Source organism: Cetorhinus maximus, chromosome 3, assembly GCF_964194155.1.
Source record: "Cetorhinus maximus chromosome 3, sCetMax3.hap1.1, whole genome shotgun sequence".
Classification (NCBI taxonomy): Eukaryota; Metazoa; Chordata; class Chondrichthyes; order Lamniformes; family Cetorhinidae; genus Cetorhinus; species Cetorhinus maximus.
The window spans coordinates 113964495-113985880 of NC_135881.1; the positions used below are offsets into that span (position 1 = coordinate 113964495).

The following is a 21386-nucleotide window of genomic DNA, read 5'->3' on the forward strand; positions in this document are numbered from 1 at the left end:
CAAACTCCTTCTTCCAGCCTTACCTCTTCTTCCAGTCTCACTTCTTGCTCCAGCCTTACTCCTTCCCCCTTCCCAACTCCTTCCTCCATTCTTACTTCTTCCTCCACCTTTACTCCCTCCCCTCACCACACTCCTTCCTCCCCCCAAGACTCCGTCTCCTCTCCGCATTCCTCCCTCCCCTAGGGCCCTGGACACCCTCCCCTCTCCACACTCCTTCCTCCCCACACTCCTCCCCCTCTCTGCACTTCCTTCCTTACACCTTCCACCCCCGCACCTTAAACCTTCCACCCCAGTTGCCATCTTCTTCCCCATTACCCCCTCCTCCCCCCACTCCCATACTCCCCCAACGCCTTCATTCCCCCTCCCAACCTCACCACCGACACTTTCATTCCCCCCCTCCCAACCTCACCTCCGAACATCTTCATTCCGTCTCTCCCAACCTCACCCCCCAACACCTTCATTCCCCTTCTCCCAACCTCATCCCCCAACACCTTCATTCCCCTTCTCCCAACCTCACCCCCCGAAACCTTCATTCCCCCTCTCCCAACTTCACCCCCCACAACACCTCTTTCTCTCCCAGCCAATCCTACCCCCTCGACCATCATCCCGTTGTGAGTATCAGCAGTGACGTTCCACCAACCGTGAGCTACTTCACAGCAAAGCCATTTCCATGAGAATCCACCCAGTATGCCATGGACGTTCCTCCAGTGTGCCATTGGTGTTGGGCTCCAGCATCTTCTGCTCCTTGGATGCCTGCAATGTGAGCAAGACCCTGGCAGGTAAGACCCGACTTCTGCTCATCACACTTGTCAAGTGCTCTTCACCAACTATTTTTTCCCGCCGACGTGGGAGGACGATCCGGGGGGGTGGGGGGGATGGAATATGTCCAGCAGGCTGGCCTTATAATGATATCTTGGAAGTATTACAATGAGGTTCCCGGCATCCGAAGCAGGGGAACGCAGCCCACCAACAGCAGGCGAAGCGGAGGATCGCAGACTGGTTTCACGATGTCGTGAAACTGATTTTTGGCCTTCTTGCCATATTGTCCACTCACGACACCAATCACTCACGCACCAAACATGCTGGGGGCACGGAGGATTCCGCCCTTTATTTCTGAATTTACTTCTTGTAGGAAGTGACAAATCCAAGACCATAGCTTGTTTCCTCTTTGAAGGGATGGAACACGTGTCCACATATCCACTTCATTCTTCCATTTGTCATATGGTTCAGACTCAGAGAGCATCAGAAGGTAACGATAACCCAACAATTCACACTTATTTTAGTGTAATTTTCAATTATGGCTACTATAGAATTGTAGGTTTCTGTTTGAAATTGTTTTTCTTAACTCTAACCTTCATGCTTAAGCAACCATTCTCTTGCTCCCATCTTATACTCTGGAAATCCAGTTGGTGAAGGATATAATTGGCGCCAATCTTTACGCGTCAATCATAAGCATTTATTTACACATACAGTTAGATTACAAGCAAGCACTTCTTAGGCCAACAATCACAGTGTCTATTTATTTATTTATTTATTTATTTATTTTTCAGTCTCCGCAGAGACTATCAAAAATTGCCATTGCCGACTATATTTCAAGTCGTCATAGCGGGGCATTGGGAAAAGTTTTCAATAAGCAATAATTGCGCCTCGGTTAAACCTCATCGGCATGCCCACCACCTGCTGACAATTAAACATAATTAATATAGTCAATTGGTAGTACAGAACTTGAGTTTTGCTGAAAAAAAGGCACATGCTATTGAAGCTTTTCATCTGGTACGCAGTAGGACAATTCAGAAGAATACCAAATTGTAAAGGGAACAAGCATCTAGCCACCAATTAGCACTTTCTTCTCATGCAGTATAAATTATTGTTCCCTTTACAATTTGGCATTCTTGTGAATTGTCCTGATAAGTGTAAGACAAAATGCTTCGACAGCATGTGTCTTTTTTCAACAATTAATAGACACTCAACAGTCAGAAAGTTTGATGGCAATAGGTTAAGAGTGCAGGAGGTGGGTCCCACAGGTAAGATGAGCTCGGACAGAGCACTGGGGAGATAGGAAAGAGATTAGGAAAAAAATGTGGGTTCAGGGCTTGTACAGGGAAGAAATGTGGGGAGGTTTGGCTTGGTTGGCAAGCAGAACAGGGGAATACAGAAGAAGGTCTTAATCTTAGTAGAAAGAGATTCATGAACTCTCTACTAATGTCACTAATTCTTTTTATGACCAAAGAAAGACCAATGAGTATCAGGCTTTATAGGAAAACTAATTGAATTGTGGAATTGTATCCCAAAATGCCACTAAAAATCCAGAAATCCAATGTAATAAAAATGAATTTAACGTATTCAGTCATCATAAAGCTGTGGCCTTGGCTATTGGTCAGTTTCTTTGAGCTGTGTCAGCTTTTTTTGAAGAAGTTGTTTTCTTTTTTTATTTTTGCCAGTTGATATATGGTTGTCTCACCATACCTGTGCTCCCAACACACTACTCTCAGAACATGGAACTTCCCTCCCAATACTCTTGAGACCCCCAGAACCCCCTTCCCAATATTCTCAAACCATCATCACACTTCACTGCATTATCAGTACCATTAAGTAAGTATGCCCTACGTATATCAAAGTCCAATGGTTTTTTAAAAAGCGTAACTCATTCCCTTCCACTGCTCCGCTCGCTACCCACATGCTGCATTGTATTCCTACTCTTCACCGTGGAGTTTATACAATGTTTTCAAGAATGTTTTTAGAGCAGCACGTTCTGGAACCAACCAGACAGCAGGTTATATTAGATTGGCAGCGTGTAATGTGACAGGATTAATTAATGACCTCAGACTAAAGGCACCCTTAGGTAGCAGCGACCACAATATGATTGAATTTTCCATCCAGTTTGAAAGGGAGAAGAGTGGGTCTAAGACTAGTATTTTAATTTAAGTAAGGGCAACTATGTGGGCATGAAGGCTGAGCTAGCTGAAGTGAACTGGGATACTTGGTCAGGGGATAGATCAATAGAGAAGCAGTAGCAGACATTTAAGGGGATATTTCAGAATAAGTATATTCCTATCATAAATAAAAATTCGAAGGGGAGAACCCACCATCCATGGATAACTAAATAAGTTAAGGAAAGCATCAAATTAAGTAAAAACATATAACTGTGCAAAGATGAGTGGCAGGACAGATGATTGAACAGAATTTAAATAATGACAGAGAATGGCTAAAAGGTTAATCAGGAGAAAAATATTAGAGTATGAGAGGAGCTAGCTAGAAATGTAAAAATGGATAGCAACAGTTTCTACGGTTATTTAAAAAGGAAAAGAGTAAGTAAAGCGAGTGTTGGACCTCTGGAGAGTGAGGATGGGGAATTAATAGTAGATAATAAGGAAATGAGCAAATATTTTGCTTCTGTCTTCACTATAGAGGATAAAAATCATTCCAGTAAAAGCTGTAAATCAAGAGGTGGAAAAGAGAGGGGAATTTAGTGAAATTCACTAAAATCACTAGGGGAACAGTACTGAGCAAACTGATGGAGCTGCAGGCTGACAAGTCTCCAGGTCCAGATGAACTTCATCCCAGGATCTTAGAAGAAGTGGTTAATAAGGTAATAGGTACATTTGTGTTATTTTTCCAAAATTCCCCAGATTCTGAAAAGTAGCAAATGTAACCTCTATATTCAAGAAAGTTAAGAAGGCATAAAACAGGGAACTATAGGCCAGTTAGCTTGACGTCTGTCTGGGGGAGGTGATCATTAAGGAGGTTATAGCTGGATACTTAGGGAAACACAGGGTAATTGGGAAGGGTAAGCATGATTCTTTGAGAGGGAAATCACAGAATCACAGAATCACGCAGTGCAGAAGAGGCCCTTTGGCCCATCGAGTCTGCACCGACACATGAGAAACACCTGACCTACCTACCTAATCCCATTTACCAGCACTTGGCCCATAGCCTTGAATGTTATGACGTGCCAAGTGCTCATCCAGGTACTTTTTAAAGGATGTGAAGCAACCCGCCTTCACCAGCCTCCCAGGCAGCGCATTCCAAACCGTCACCACCCTCTGGGTAAAAAGACCATAAGACCATAAGACATAGGAGCAGAAATTAGGCCATTCGGCCCATCGCGTCTGCTTCGCCATTCAATCATGGCTGATAAGTTTCTCCACCCCATTCTCCCGCCTTCTCCCCGTAACATTTGATCCCCTTACCAATCAAGAACCTATCTATCTCGGTCTTAAATACACTCAATGACCTGGCCTCCACAGCCTTCTGTGGCAATGAATTCCATAGATTCACCACTCTCTGGCTAAAGAAGTTTCTCCTCATCTCTGTTCTAAAAGGTCTTCCCTTTACTCTGAGACTGTGTCCTCGGGTCCTAGTCTCTCCGACTAATGGAAACATCTTCTCCACGTCCACTCTATCCAGGCCTTTCAGTATTCTGTAAGTTTCAATCAGATCCCCCCTCATCCTTCTAAACTCCATCGAGTATAGACCCAGAGTCCTCAAACGTTCCTCATATGTTAAGCCTTTCATTCCTGGGATCATTCTCGTGAACCTCCTCTGGACCCTCTCCAGGGCCAGCACATCCTTCCTGAGATACGGGGCCCAAAATTGCTCACAATATTCTAAATGTGGTCTGACCAGAGCCTTATGAAGCCTCAGCAGCACATCCCTGCTTTCATATTCTAGTCCTCTCGAAATAAATGCCAACATTGCATTTGCCTTCCTAACTACCGACTCAACCTGCAAGTTAACCTTAAGAGAATCCTGGACTAGGACTCCCAAGTCCCTTTGCACTCTAGATTTCTGAATTCTCTCCCCATTTAGAAAATAGTCTATGCCTCTATTCTTCCTACCAAAGTGCATGACCTCACACTTCCCCACGTTGTATTCCATCTGCCACTTCTTTGCCCATTCTCCTAACCTGTCCAAATCCTTCTGCAGCCTCCCCACCTCCTCAATACTACCTGTCCCTCCACCTATCTTTGTATCATCTGCAAACATAGCCAGGATGCCCTCAGTTCCTTCATCTAGATCATTAATGTATAAAGTGAAAAGTTGTGGTCCCAACACTGGCCCCTGTGGAACTCCACTAGTCACCGGCCGCCATCCTGAGAAGGACCCCCTTATCCCCACTCTCTGCCTCCTGCCAGACAGCCAATATTCTATCCATGCTAGTACCTTGCCTCTAACACCGTGGGCTCTTATCTTACCGAGCAGCCTCCTGTGCGGCACCTTGTCAAAGGCCTTCTGGAAGTCCAAGTAGATAACATCCATCAGCTCTCCTTTGTCTAACCTACTCGTTACCTCCTCAAAGAATTCTAACAGATTTGTCAAGCATGACCTCCCCTTGATGAAACCATGCTGACTTTGCCTGATTTTACCATGCACTTTCAAGTATTCTGAAATCTCATCCTTAATAATGGACTCTAAAATCTTACCAACGACCGCGGTCAGGCTAATCGGCCTGTAATTTCCCGTCTTTTGCCTCACTCCCTTCTTAAACAGGGGGGTTACATTAGCGATTTCCAGTCCTCTGGGACCCTCCCTGACTCCAGTGATTCCTGACAGATTACCACTAATGCCTCCACTATCTCTTCAGCTATCTCCTTCAGAACTCTGGGTTGTAATCCATCTGGTCCAGGTGATTTATCCACCTTCAGACCTTTCAGTTTTCCTTGCACCTTCTCCTTGGTAATGGCCATCATACTCACCTCTGCCCCCCCAACTCTCTTGAACTTTGGGGATGTCACTCGTGTCTTCCACTGTGAAGACTGACGCAAAGTACCTATTCAGTTCCTCCGCCATTTCTTTGTTCCCCACTACTACTTCTCCAGGGTCATTTTCCAGTGGCCCAATGTCCACTTTTGCCTCTTTCTTACCCTTTATATATCTAAAAAAACTCTTGCAATCTTCTTTTATATTACTGGCTAGTTTACCCTCATATTTAATCTTCTCCCTCCTTATTTCTTTTTTAGTTGTCCTCTGTTGGTCTTTGTAGGCTTCCCAATCCCCTGGTTTCCCACTGCTCTTCGCCGCATTGTATGCTTTCTCTTTAGCTTTTATGCTGTCCCTGACTTCCCTTGTCAGCCATGGTTGCCTCATCCTCCCTTTAGTATGCTTCTTCCTAGGGATGAATTTTTGCTGTGTCTCCCAAATTATTCCCAGAAACTGCTGCCATTGCTGTTCCACTGTCTTTCCTGCTAGACTCATCTCCCAGTCAATTCTGGCCAGCTTCTCCCTCATGCCTCTGTAGTTGCCTTTATGCAATTGTAATACCGTTACATCTGATTCCAGCTTTTTCCTCTCAAATTGCAGGGTAAATTCTATCATATTATGGTCACTTCCTCCTAAGAGTTCCTTAACCTTAAGCTCCCTTATCAAATCTGCCTCATTACACATCACTAAATCTAGAACTGCCTGTTCCCTAGTGGGCTCCACCACAAGCTGCTCAAAAAGCCATCTCGTAAACATTCCACAAATTCCTTTTCTTGGGATCCACTACCAACCTGATTTTCCCAGTCTAGCTGCATATTGAAATCCCCCATGATCACTGTAACCTAGGCATTCTTACACACCTTTTCTATCTCCTGGTGTATCTTGTGCCCCACATCCTGACTACTGTTCGGAGGCCTGTACATAACTCCCATTATGGTTATTTTACCTTTGCGGTTCCTCAACTTTACCTACACAGATTCTACATCATCTGACCCTACATCATTTCTTGCTATTGATTTAATTTCATTTCTTACTAACAAAGCAACCGCACCCCCTCTGCCAACCTACCTATCTTTTCAATAGGAAGTATATCCTTGGATATTTAGCTCCCAGTCCTGATCCCCTTGCAGCCATATCTCCGTAATGCCCACCACATCATACCTGCCAATTTCAATCTGCGCCTCAAGCTCATTTACCTTATTTCGTATACTGCGTGCATTCAGATACAACACCTTCAGTCCTGTATTTCCCGTCCCCTTTCTCATTGTCGTCCCTTTATCTGATGTGCTTGAAGTTAGATTCCTAGCCCTTTCCAAACACTCTGACCTATTTTGTGTTCTGGAGACTTTAATAGCCTCTCCTGGGCTCTCCTTTCTTTTCAGTTTTTTCATAATTTTCCATGAAGTTGAATCCACCCCCCCACATGCTAACCTGCTGCTTTGTTTCCCATTAGTCATACTTCTTGGAGTTTTACCCTTCCCTTCCCCCCCACTTTCTAGTTTAGAGTCCTGTTGACCACCCTATTTACCCTTTTCGCTAGAACATTGGTCCCAGATCGGTTCAGGTGGAGACCGTCCCAATGGTACAGATCCCTCCTGTTACAATACTGATGCCAGTGCCCCACGAATTGGAACCCCTCTTTCCCGCACCACTCCTTTAGCCACGTGTTTACTTCCCTTATTCTCGTGTCCCTATGCCAATTTGCACGTGGCTCGGGTAGTAATCCGGAGATTATAACCCTTGAGGACCTGTTCTTTAATTTAGTTCCTAGTTCCTGAGAATCCCCAGGAGTCCTATTCTTACCTATGTTAATTGTCCCGACGTGGACCACAACAACTGGATCCTCCCCCTCCCTCTTCAATATCCTTTCAAGCCGGTCAGAGATATCCCTCACCTTGGCACCGGGCAGGCAACATCCAATGCGGGACTCTCGATCCTGCTTACAAAGGAAGCTATCAATTCCCCTAATTATAGAATCCCCTACAACTACCACTTGTCTTTTTGCTCCCCCCTCTTGAATGGCCTCCTGTGCCACGGTGCCGTGGTCAGCTGGCTCATCCTCCCTACAGCCCTCTTCCTCATCCACACAGGGAGCAAGTACCTCGTACCTGTTGGACAAGGTCAAGAGCTGAGGCTCCTCTGTTCCTGAACATAGGATCCCTCTACCTGCCTCACTTGTAGTCACACCCTGCTGACCCTGACCACTGACCGGACTTGAGGTACTTAATCTACCGGGTGTGACCGCCTCCTGATACAAAGCGTCCAGGGAACTCTCCCCTTCCCGGATGTGCCGCAGCGTCCGGAGCTCGGACTCAAGCTCATCAATTCTGAGCCGGAGTTCCTCCAGCAACCAACACTTGCTGCAGATGTGGTCACTGCGGCTCGCAATCAGATCTGCCAGCTCCCACATCATACAGCTACAGCACATCACCTGCCCAGCCATCTCTACTTAGATAATGAATTTATTAATTAGCTTTGCAGTGGTTTTTTTTTTCAAATTTGGTGCAGATTTCCTACCAACCAATCAGGTCACAGCTTTCGTGTGACGTCACTTTTTCAGTTTTGGCTTCAGTTACTCTGTGCCCCGAGGTCACCGCTCCGGTGCTCCTCCCTCTGAGTCTGCTCCCTAGAGACAAGGCCGTGAATCCCCGAGGTAAGCTAGATTTATACTCACCGCTCTGGTGCTCCTCCCTCCGAGTCTGCTCCCAGGATTTACTCACCAATCAGCTGCTTTTTCTTTGAAATCCACTTTCAGAAGAGTGTCCCTCACAGGTCTGGTGCACTTCGTTCTTTGACAGTGGGTCCTCCTCGATTCCCTCCTGAGTCGTGGTGACTGCGATGACTTCTCCCAGAATGCTTCAGTCACTTCTCACCAGCGCCCTCTGTTGGATGCCCTTCCTCCTGTTGAGTGCAAGAGTCCTTCTCCTCGATTCCCTCCTGAGTCATGGTGACTGCGGTGACTTCTCGCAGAATGCTTCAGTCACTTCTCACCAGCGCCCTCTGTTGGATGCCCTTCCTCCTGTTGAGTGCAAGAGTCCTTCTCTTCGATTCCCTCCTGAGCCATGGTGACTGCGATGACTTCTCCCAGAATGCTTCAGTCACTTCTCACCAGCGCCCTCTGTTGAAAAGGTTTTTCCTCACATCCCCCCTAAACCTCCTGCCCCTCACCTTGAACTTGTGTCACCTCATGACTGACCCTTCAACTAAGGGGAACACCTGCTCCCTATCCACCCTTAATTGTTTAACCAATTTATTGGAGTTCTTTGAAGGAGTAACATGCACTGTGGGCAAAGGAGAGCCTGTAGACCCCATGTACTTGGATTTCAAGAAGGCATTTGATGAAGTGCCACATCAAAGATTATTGCGGAAAATAAAAACTCAAGGTGTAGGGGCTAACATATTAGTATGGGTAGAAGATTGGCTGGCTGACAGAAAGCAGAGAGTATGCATAAATGGGTCTTTTTCTGATTGGCAGGATGTGATGAGTGGAGTCCCACAGGGGTATGTGCTGGGGCCTCAACTTCTTACAATTTACATCAATGACTTAGATTAGGGGAGTGAAGGCATGGTAGCTAAATTTGCAGATGACAAAAAGATAGGTAGGAAAGTATGTTCTGAAGAGGACACAAGGAGGTTGCAGGCGGATATAGATAGGTTGAGTGGGTGGGCAAAAATCTGGCGAATGGAGGAAAACGTGAAGTTGTTCACTTAGGCAGGAAGAATAAAAAAGCAGAGTATTACTTAAATGGAAAACGGCTGCAGAATTCTGAGATGCAAAAGGATTTAGGTTTTCTAGTATGAGTCACAAAGTTAGTATGCGGATACAGCAAGAAATTAAGAAAGATAATGGAATGCCATCCTTGATATCTGGGATGAATGGACTATCTTATGAGGAAAGGTTAGACAGACTGGGCTTGTTTCCACTGGAGTTTAGAAGAGTGAGGGGTGGCTTGATTGAAGTATATATGGTATTGACAAGGTGGACATGGAAAAGATGTTTCCTCTGGTGGATGAGTTCAGAACTAGGGGGCACTGTTTTAAAATTAGAGGTTGCCCTTTTAGGACAGAGATGAGAAGAATTTTTTTCTCTCAGAGGGTTGTGTGAATTTGGTCCTCTCTGCCTCCGAAGGTGGCGGAAGTGGGGCCATTGAATATTTTTTAAGGCAGAGGTAGATAGATTCTTGTTAGGTAAGGGAATCAAAGGTTATCAGGGTTTGATGGGAATGTGTACTTCAAAACACAAACAGATCAACCATGATCTTATTGAATGGCAGAGGAGGCTCGATGGGCTGAATGCCCTACCTCTGCCCATATTTCATATGTTCATACATATCAATGTCTGTGTTCCTTCGCCCTTCTACACTCAACACTCTTCCCCATTGCCCAAGCTGTGCTCCTACTGGGGCCCTTCCCCACTCTGCTTTGTTCCCCAACCCTCTAATGCACCATTCAACTTTTTACAACAGCGTTACGCAAAAGATCTGACCAATGATCTATACCCTAGGCCATCCGAAACAGCATGACAAGAAATCAACTAGTCAGAAAGTCTAAAACTTGTAAAATATACACAAATTTTGAGAAATATAATTAGAATATTAAATAGGTTTTAAATGTTCTTTTTAAATAGAGGCATTTCACTGCAACAAAAAAAATAATCATGATTGGTAAGTTTTTGGGTTTTGAGACATTCAGTCAGTTTTGTAAAATCATTGCTCTTTTTTTGGAGCAATAATGGGGAGGGGACCAACTAAGAGCACAGCTTGGGACCAACAAGCAAAAAACTGTAGAGTTAAGAGATTATGGGCAGAATATTGCCATTGGCGTGCAGGGGCAAGCCTGACATGTCAACACGCAAAATGACACGCGATGACATTGGGCGTGCGTCCCAACGTGATCGCGCTTCATTTAGATATTTCGTTCAGCAGGCGGGCGCCAGAAGCGGCTGCGCACCCGCCAAACTGTCAACAGCCAATTAAAGTTCTTAGCAACACTGCCCATCCAACCTTAAGGTCGGCGGGCAGGCAAAGAGCCCAAGCGGCCTTCACGTTTTTCAGGAAACCTCATCCACTGGCGGGATAAGGTTTCCTGAAGGTTTTATGAAATAATTAATTAAATTTTGCTACATTCACAAACATGCCCCAGCTCTGTGACACTGTCAGATGATGGGACATGTTTAAAGAATTTTTTTCCTCCTTTATTAAAAAGCTTTACTATCAACTTAATCTCCCTGAGGCAGCTTCGTGCCTCAGGGAGATTGTTGTGCTCTTTCGCGCGCATACGCTAAAGAACGCAGGCCCCGACTATCCCTCCTCCCCCCGCCTGCACAGGTAGCGCTGAGCACTACGGATCGTGGATTAGACTGGGTGGGCCTTAATTGGCCTGCCCGCGTAAAATGGTGGCGTGCAGCTGAACACAGGCGGCGATTGGCTCCGCGCCTGCTCCCGCCCAACTTAGGTAAGATTTAGCCTTTTGGGAAAAGCAAATTTCCTGAGGAGTTCCATCACAAATTTTCTGTATTTTAGTTACAGATTTGAATTTTATTTGACTGATATTTATGATTCTATTCCCTTATGAAGAATTTAATGCCTATTCCACAGGAAATTTTTCTATGCATATATAAAATGCTGATATAATATAAAATTAAATTAGAACTTATTCCATCCAGAATTGTTCGGCATTAAATGCATTTTAACTGAATTTAAATGGAAAAAAATAAACAAAATTTGGCACGCTCATATATTTATTCAGTTTGATGCTCTCCAGTGCAACGTATTGATGTTTTATAAACATGCTATCCAATACCTTCATGTATAAGAAAATAAAATATACTTGAGGTGAGCCTGTTTTCCTCTTAGATGGCTAAATAAAATCAATATAATTAAAAATAGTACGATAACGTGCAGTTATATATTATCTTTCAAATTCTCACAATGTCCCAAAACATTTGCAGACAGTGAATTATTTAGACATGATTGTTATATTAAAAAAACAGCAGCCAATTTGCAAACAGCAAGTTCCCATAAACAGTACATGGAATAAATGAACAGATAGTCTGTTTTGGTGGTGTCGGTCAGTTATTCTGCATACCATGCATATAGGTTTAAAGGAGATTATGCTGAACAGGATGCTATATGCATTTGTGTCGCTCTGTTGGAAGCTTGGCTTAGAAAGTTTGCTTAGTTGCCAATCATTCAGATTTTCCTTGGACAATACAAACTTAAAGACTTGCCAGGAGTCCAGATTTGCTGTAGCCTTGTCCAAAGTTTAATGAATGCACATCAAATTTCATTTTGGCAGCAGAAGTTTGATGAATGAAGGGAAAATTATCAAGACATGATTTAGTGAATACTGAAAAAGACAGTGGGTAATATTTTATTGCATCATGTGAGGCAAATTGATCTGATCAATCCTTATTTTTTCACTGCAAACCCCACTGGCAATGCTGCTTAGTATAACAGAGGAGGGATGGGCAATATTAATGCTCAGCTCATACAACCATAAGTTATTATATTAAAGGGACACTGATTTTCCAATGAAATGTACAGGAACCTTTTTGGTTTGGGTGAGGGAAAAACTAAACAATTCAGCAATCTTTTGTCTCACAATATTGCTATGAAAAGTGATGTGATTACAACTGTTACAATTCATGCTTCTTCCCAAAACCTATTATTCATGCTCAGCTCAAAAGCCAAGAATTTCATGAACCAGTGACAGTATTCACCCATGTATTTGAAAATCAATAAAATTGTTCATAAATTGACAAAAAAAATTTCCACAAACTAACTTACACTTTTTCTTCATTCATGACATGTGGGTCATTGCAAGGCCAGTATTTATTGCGCACCCTAATTTCCCTCGAGAAGGTGGTGGTTCACCGTTTTTTTGAACTATTGCGGTCCATAGGCACACCTAAAGTGCACTTATAGAAGTAGCACCAGGAGCAGAATTTTGCCCTTGTCGGCGGGTGCGGCGGGCGGACCCAGGAACGGTCATGAAGCCAACCGCCGACCGTGATCGGGCCCCGACATTGGTTTCACGGTGGCTGGCCAATTAGCAGCCAGCCAGCGTGAAATGTGCACTCCTGCGCTGCCGGGGTGGGAGCAGGAGGAGCGCAAGCGCAGAAGTTTGCACATGCGTAGGGGCACGTGCAGTAAAAGCGCCCTGAGGCACAGAGCTGCCTTAGAGAGCTGAAGATTTTTAACAATAAAAACAAAGATATTAAAAATCATGAAAACATGTCCCACCCATGGATGAGGTTTCGCCAGAAAATGCAAAGGCCACTTGGCCTTTTCGCCCGCCCGCCAACCAAACGGTTGGGTGGGCAGCGAAAAATGCGTGTCAATTCATTAATTAAAGATCTTAATAGGCCACTTAATTGTCAGCGGGTGCGCTGCCACCTCTCGCGCATGCCTAATGAATTAAATATTGCAAGAGTGCCTGATGACGTTGGGATGTTCGCCTGACATCATCGGGCACTATTTTACTCTCGTTTGAGTGGGGCACGCGCCCGCCCAACGAGAGAAAAATTCAGCCCCAGGAGTTTGATTCAAAGAAAGTGAAGAAACAACAATATATTTCCAAGCCAGGATGGCATGCAACTTGGAGTGGAATTTGCAGGTGGTTGTGTTCCCTTGATGCCTGCTGCCCTTGTCCTTCTAAGATGGTAGAAATCACAGGTTTTAAAGGTGCTATCCAAGAAGCCTTGACAAGTTGCTGCAATGCATTTCACAGATAATACACACTGCAGCCACAGTGTGCCGGTGATGAGAGAATGAATGTTTAAGATGGTGGATGGGGTGTCAATCAAGCAGGCTGCTTTGTTCTGGATGGTGTCAAACTTCTTGAGTGGTCAGGCAAGGCAAGTGGTCACTCTTGACCTATGCGTTGTGGTTGCTGGAAAGGCTTTGAGGGTCAGGAGGCAAGTTGCTTCCTGAAGAATACCCAAGCCTCTGAGTTGTGGCCACAGTATACGTGGCCGGTCCAGTCAAGTTTCTGGTCAACAGTGACCTGCAGGATGTTGATGGTGGCAGATTTCGTGATGGTAATGCTATTGAATGTCAAGGAGAAGTGGTTCGAATCTTCTTGTTGGGGAAGCCATTACTGGGCATTTGCCACTTATCAGTCAAAGCTTAAGTGTTGCCAAGGTCTCGCTGCATGCAAGTACGACTGCTTCATTACCAGGAAAGTTGCAAATGGAACTGAACATTGTGCAATCATCAGCAAACATCCCCAGTCCTGACCTTATGATGAAGGGAAGGTCATTGATGAAGGAGCTGAAGATGGTAGGGTCTAAGACAGTGGTTCACTCCACATCCTTACAGCAGTGCTTCTCAAACTTTTTCATCCATGGACCACTTAGGTAAGGCAAAAGACCCTATCTGCCTGTCCTACTCTAACCGCTTTGCTGCTTTTTCACTAATAAATGTAATAAATTTATATGCATTTTTAATTAAATATCATAAGCAGGTGAATGTGGAAAGGATATTTCCTCTTCTGGGAGAATCTAGAACTCAGGGTCACTGTTTCAAAATTAAGAGTCGCCCATTTAGGACAGAGATGGGGAATTTTTTTTTCTCTCAGAGGGTTGTGAGACTTTGGAATTCTCTTCCTCAAAAGGTGGTTGAGGCAGAGTCCCTGAATATCTTTAAGGCAGAGGTAGGTAGATTCTTGATAAGCAAGGGGTAAAAGGTTAACAGCGGTAGGCAGGAATATAAGGTTAAAATCAGATCAGCCATGATCTTACTGAATGGTGGAGCAGGTTTGAGGGGCCGAGTGGCCTACTCCTGCTCCTAATTCGCAAGTTCGTATCTAAGTAAATTAATTCATGCCAAAGAAAAAAGTATAGACCTTTTCATATTATAAACAGTATGACAAGAGAACATGTTTATTTGAAACATTCTAATATGTGACAAAATATTCACAATAATTTTATTCTGAAAACAAATGGTTATCTTACATCTATCTATATTAATTAAACACAATGAACAGTAATATAAAAATCATGCTTATAAAACTATATTGTTTTGTTCCTTGCACTTATGACAACTCGTGCATGCAGAGAGGAGTCTGTCTGGTTGTGTGACATTATGCAAGCCATAGCAAGAGTTCTGGCCTGTTCTCTCTAATGGCCTCAGCCATGGTGTTGTGCATCAGGGAACTGTATTTTGGACCAGCGTGCAGATCAGCTAGAGGACCCTTACAGACCACCACTGCTTCGTGGGCAACACCTTGAGAACCACTTGTCTAGGAGACTGCCCTGAAGAACTCCTGCAGAAATATCCTAGGCCTGGCATATTTGGCTTCCAACAACCACAGCAATTTTCCTTTGTGCTCAGTTTTCCCTTGTGCCAGGCATGACTCCAGTTAGTGGGGAGCTTTTCCCAATTCCCATCAATTTCAATTTTAAAAGGGCTCCTTGATGCCACAGTCAATTGCTGCCTTGATGTCAAGGGCAGTCACTCTCACCTCATCTCTGGAATTCACCTCTTTTGACAATGTTTGTGTCTCTAATGGGGTCTTGAGCCAAGTGATCCTGGCAGAACTCAAACTGTACATCGGTGAGCAGGTTATTGATGAATAAGTGCCTCTTGATAGCACTGTCAATGATACCTTGCATCACTTTGCTGTTGATTGAGAGCAGACTGATGGAGCAGTAATTTACCTTTTTTGGAGAGGATAAACCTGAGCAATTTTCCATTTGGTCAGGTAGATGTTGGTGTTGTAGTTGTACAGGGACAGCATGGCTAGAGGTGCGATTAGTTCTACAGCACAAGTCTCCAGCACCAAAGCCAGGACATTGTTAGGGCCCATTGCCAGGAGCTTATTGGGGCCTATAGCCTTTAGTTGTATATATAGTGCGCTCAGCTGTTTCTTGATATCATATGCAGTGAATTGAATTGACTGAAGAATAGCTTCTAGCTGAGGATAGTTGCAAATGCTTCAGCCTTGTCTTTTCTACGTTACTGAGGGGCTCTCCAATCATTGAGGATGAAAATGTTCATAGAGGTTCCTCCTCTCATTAGCTGTTTAATTGTCCACCACCATTCATGGCTGGATGTTATAGGGCTACAGAGCTTTGATTGTCTGTTGGTTGTAGGGTCGCTTTACTCTTGTCTATAGCATACTGTTTTCACTGTTTAGCAAGAATGTATTATGGCTTCACTCGTGTTTCTCCTGACATATTCTCCTACACTCCTCATTGAACCAGGGTTGATCCCCTGGCTTGATGGTAATAGTAGAGTGAAGGATATGTCGGGCTATGAGGCTGCAGATTATGGTGGAATACAGAACTGCTGCTGATGATGACCTAGAGTGCTTTATCAATGCCCAGTTTTAAGCTCCTAGATCTGTTCTGAATCGATCCCTTTTTGCACAGTGGTAGTGCCATACAACACAATGGAAGGCATCCTCAGTGTAAAGGCAGGACTTTTTCTCCATCAGGACTGTGCTCTTATCAATACTGTTATGGATAGATGCATCTAAGAAAGGTATATTGGTGAGGACGAGATAGAGTGGGTTTTAGCCTTTTGTTGGTTCTCTCACCACCTGCTGCAGGCCTATTCTAGTAGATATGCCCTTCAGGACTTGACCTGTCAGGCAGTGGTGTTACTGAGCCATTTTTGGTGATGGATGTTGAAGATCACTACCCATAGTACATTGTGTGCCCTTTACACCCTCAATGCTTGTTCCAATTGGTGATCAATATGATGGAGGACTGATTTATCAACTGAGGGAGGGCTCAGTGGTAATCAGTAGGAGGCTTCCTCATCTGTGTTTGAACTGATGTCATGAGACATCATGGTGCACAGAATCAATGTTGATGTTGCCCAGGGCTGCCCCCACCAACTCCCACCCTCCCCTCACAAACCAACTGTATATCATCGTGCCACCACCTCCAGTACATACTCTTGAATGATGCTGGAGGGGTCTGGGACATTGGCTAAAAGGTCTTGTTCAGTGAGTATGACTCTGTCAGACTATTGCTTGCCTTGTCTGTGGGACAACTCTCCAATTTTAGCAGAAGTCCCCAGATGCTAGTGAGGAGGATGTTACAGGAACAACTGGGCAGGTGTCATTTCCAATGCCTAGGTTGATGCCAGGTGGTCAATCCAGTGAATTTCTTATGCTCTGTTGTAGCAGTTATATACAACTGAGTGCCTTGCCAGTCCATTTCAGAGCGCAGTTAAGGATCAATCACATTGCAGTGGATCTGGTGTCACATGTAGGTCAGACTGGATCAGGGCACCAGACTTCCTTCTCTTAAGGAAAGGACATTCGTGCACCAGATTGCGTTTTGCGGCAATCCGGTAGCTTCATAGTCACCATTTCCATCATTATTTTTTTTTTTCCAGATTTACTAACGAACTAAATTTAAATTCCCGGGGCACCATTTACATAATAAAACATAGCTACTATGCTATCATACATATATCCTGTAATTTATCAGCAATTAAAATTTGAAGTCACACTTCTATTATCTGAAATAGTTCCTCACAAGACAAGGAGTGTGTCTTTCCACCATTGAGTAGGCACTGGAAATAATACAATCTGTGTTCTCCACCTTTCTCCAAATCAGTGAAGAACAACAACCTAAAAGATCATATTGCTCAAGCTGAATATTACTACACAAGTTTATTTATATATCGACTATGGCTCAGTCAAAGCACTGTCACCTCTGAATCAGAACGCTTTGTGTTAAATTCATACTCCTGGAATTCAAGAACAAAAATCAAGACTGGTGTTCAAGTGAAGTGAAATTTTGGTAGTGCCGTCTTTTGAATGAGATGTCTGCCCTCTCAGGTGGGCATAAAAGATTCCATTTCATTATTTTGAAGAAGAGCAGACTAGTTCTCTCCACTCTCCTGGCCAATATTTATCCCTCAATCGTCACAAACAAAAATAGATTATCCAGCCATTCTCACTGTTGTGTATTTGCTAGTTTGTTGTGCATTTTATATGTCACAGAGAAATGAGATGATACTAGTTTCTAAGTGTAGGAGTGGTTTTATTTACAGTGCTTTAAAATACCTCTGCACTCACAAAATGTCTACACCATACTTATCCAACTCAGTGTCTAGGTTTTTCTGTGGTGTTTGATCACTTTAGCTCTGAGTCAACACCCAGGCTTAATAGATCAAACACTGTGACCATAGATCAGTTATCAAAATAACATAATCAACCAAAGAAGAACCGAACAATTGAACATTGTCATTTATGATACCTTGCTGTATGCACGTTGGCTGCTACATTTCCTGTGCCATTTGGCAAGCTCCCAAGCTGCAGATTTTCCCTTAACTTTGAAATATGGCCACTTTATTACAATCCTAACAATGTTCATGTGTTCCAACAAAACGCCTTAAATCCTGCAGGTAACTCACAAACATCACAATCCCACTACTTGTTGAAATATGCTTGCAAATCTTTGTGAATGACTAATATTTCATTCCATGGGGCTTTCCTATGAGGATGTTGTGTGATGTATACGTTCTTAAACCTGGTCTGCTCATTCATCTAGGTGCTAATAGAATGGCAGGAATACATGATATGTTTGGCTGTTATATGCAGAAAAAAAGCCTCTTTGGATCGACTGCCAATATCCCAGAAGTTCCCATACATTATATGGTGCTGTACAACGTTGTGACAATGTCCTGTTCCATGTGAGCAACCATCCCCAGCAAGTTGCCTTGGCCCAAGATCCTCAATCATTGTATCATTGCATAGTGATCAAAAAGTATCCACTTGAAAGCAGGTCCCATGGGGTCCTGGAATCAGAACTGAGGACACTCATAAGTTGACCCATGGCCAGTAGGCATTTGGTCCTTCTCTGCCATTTCCAGCTGATCATATTCACTTGTGCTCTGTGGATCACCAAACACACTCCCTGTCACTATCAAAATCTCCATCCAGTATTTCAGCTGTGCTTGGGGAAGAGAAATAAAAGAGTGACAAGGTGTGGTGTAAAGTGCTAGTGCTAGGGCCTGCTGTCATTTGGGAGCCAGGTTTAGATTCTTCTTACACAACTTGAGGAGTTTATGATGAAACTATGCTACTATGGTGCCCTTATGTGACTGTCGTGTGTACAGCTTCTCTTGGGGGAATGACATAGTTTAAAGGGATTCAGTGTGCATTTTATCACCAAATGGGAGGCTAAGGCCTCAATTTTCACTCTGGAGTCAAGAACACAGAGTTGAGAGAATTCCTAGCTCCGCAAACACAACTCGGGAGAAAGTGCCCTGGAAGCTTGGAATTTCATTGCGGAGTGGTGAGGGGTGGAGGGTGAGAGGTGGCGGGGGAACGATGCGCAAGAGGGAGTGAAAATGGAAGCCATCGCCACTGTCCCTGAAAATGTAGAGCGGCTGCTGAGTGCAATTGCGGGCTGGGGAAAAGTCCAGCTCCAGTCCTCTGGCACTTTGTCGAAGCCATAAAATAACCCTCTAGCCCTCACATCCCCTCATCCCTCCACACACTCCCATGCCCATGCCCCATCCATGTCCACCTCATGCCCCACACCCAGTTCCCATGGCCCCTCATCCTCTCCATGCCAACCTATGCCATGCTACCCACCCCTCATGGACCAACATACACCCCATGCCAACCCGTGCACCCCTCTTTCCATAGCCCTTTATGGACCCCATGTCAAATTCGTGCCAACTCATGCCAACCCATGCCCCCTATCACCACCCTTTACCCATACATCCTCCAAGCCAACTCACCCAGTATCCACCATGGGCAGACCTCAGGACCCATGCTGAGATTAGATAAAGTTAAGTGTCTATTGGTGAATTCACAGTTTAAAAAAAATTCTCTCATTGATAAAAACCCATTCACCACATTTAATTTCCTTTAATCTCTTAAAAAAACAAGTATTTGTATTCATAGTCCCACTTCAAAAACTTTATAAGTATTTGGAGCCGTCAGTCAAACTGTGAACTGACAAACATCCCAATGTGATAATGACGGGTTGTGAAATCAGTCATGCAACACTAATTCTATAATGGTAGCCCCCAGGCTTATGTCATCAGACAGTAAAATAGCAAGCACTGATTTTTTTTAACACTACAGTTCTTTTTCCAAATATTTAAAGGGCAGGAGATTTAAATTTCTTGACAGCTTGACAGCTCCTGTTGACAGACCCCTTTGACAGTTCACTTGACAACTCTTTTGACAGTTCTCTTGAAAGCTCTCTTTAAAGCTCCTTTGACAGTTCTCTTGATAGTTCCTTTGGCAGCTCTCTTGACAGCTATCTTGTCAGTTCCAATGATCTTGACAGTTCTAGTGAGTTTATGCGCTTTTTATGCACATTCATGCCTAATTTTAAGAACCAAAGGGCACTTGACCTCTCCCAAAGTGCACCTGACCTCACCCAAAAGTGCCCTGGCACCATATCAAAAAGGTACCCTACCTCTCCAAAAGGGTACACTACTTCTCCAAAGAAGTCTGGCAAGTTTAGACCTTCTCCTACCAGGCCTAAAGTGCACAAGTCATGTTTTTGACACCCCACGAGCAACCATCAGATCTGACTGAGGCAGCTGCACTTTAACATGTACAGTTGACTCTATTAACTACATATGGGCTATCTAGAACCGTCCCCATTCCCCTCCCCTACAAAAATGGCAGGGGCCAGGTTTGGGGGCAGGACTTGCAGATTCATGCCTCTGTAGTAATTTTTGCTAAGACAAGAAGTCTCTCCGTATGTGCAAAAATTCAGGCCTAAGACAAAAAGAAAGGGCAGGAGAAATTCACAGAACTCCTGGAGCCCAACCTTCTGCTGCCCCATGTCTACCCATTCTCTATGGCCATCTTGTCCCATGATTTGCGGGGCTACCCCTCCCACAGAGTTATTGCACAAAGCTTGGTGTACGTATTTCTGCATGTGCTTTTCTTGACTGACCTGATAAAGTTTAATAACTTCATCATTGCCTCCCAGTTTGAGAGATGTCACTCAGGGTATCCCTGCCATTCTTGTTAAGCAACTTGCCTGGATGCCCTGAAGTGCTCAATCAACAGGCTGTTTCGTGTACTGCCGAACAATTTGTAGGCATGTTTTCAAATAGACAAGTATTGTGCTGAAAACTGTGACACTTGCCCCCATTAAGCTGCCTCACTACTTTACACCTTGCTGCAACATGGGATTTCCAATCCAGCAATAGGCAAGAATTTCAAGAGTGAGCTCCATTAGACTATGCAGATGTAGACAATCTAATAAATATGCATGGAGCCAATATACCACAGGTCAAGTGAGTTCCCTCACCCAATCAGAAAGCTGGACTTGGAACTCCGAACAATCAAATACATCCATGGCTTCCACTTTAAGCTTTCCAGTGCTTAGGTCAAATTAATTTTATAAGGTAAAATACAGAATTTCTTATGCATTTAAACTGGATACATTCTTGAAGGTATCATAATTCTCACTGTGCCATATGCTTGTAAATGAACAAGTTAAAACCTTCCAAAAACTGCATGTGAATTAAGTTTCCCTTTAAATGGCTATTGTGAACTCAGTATCACATAACATTCCATGAAACAGTATACATGTAGGTTTTTAAAATACTTTGTTTATGTATAAATTATTCAATTCAGTATCACAATGCACAGATGTTTCATTTGCTTTGTTCAATGTGATCTTCATCTATTTGCCTCCCGGTCCAGCAACATCTCCATTTTAAAATTCTTATCATTGGTTTTAT

The 21386-nt window shown here is 43.9% G+C and overlaps 1 protein-coding gene and 1 non-coding gene across 2 annotated transcripts in view; both read right to left on the minus strand.

Annotated features, from left to right (window-relative positions):
* agmo (alkylglycerol monooxygenase) overlaps positions 1-21386 on the minus strand; it is a 497656-nt gene that overhangs the window by 355907 nt on the left and 120363 nt on the right. The window lies entirely within an intron of this gene.
* On the minus strand, positions 1551-1689 carry LOC144679246 (U4 spliceosomal RNA). Its single transcript, XR_013576278.1, has one exon. It is a non-coding gene; the product is annotated as a U4 spliceosomal RNA (small nuclear RNA).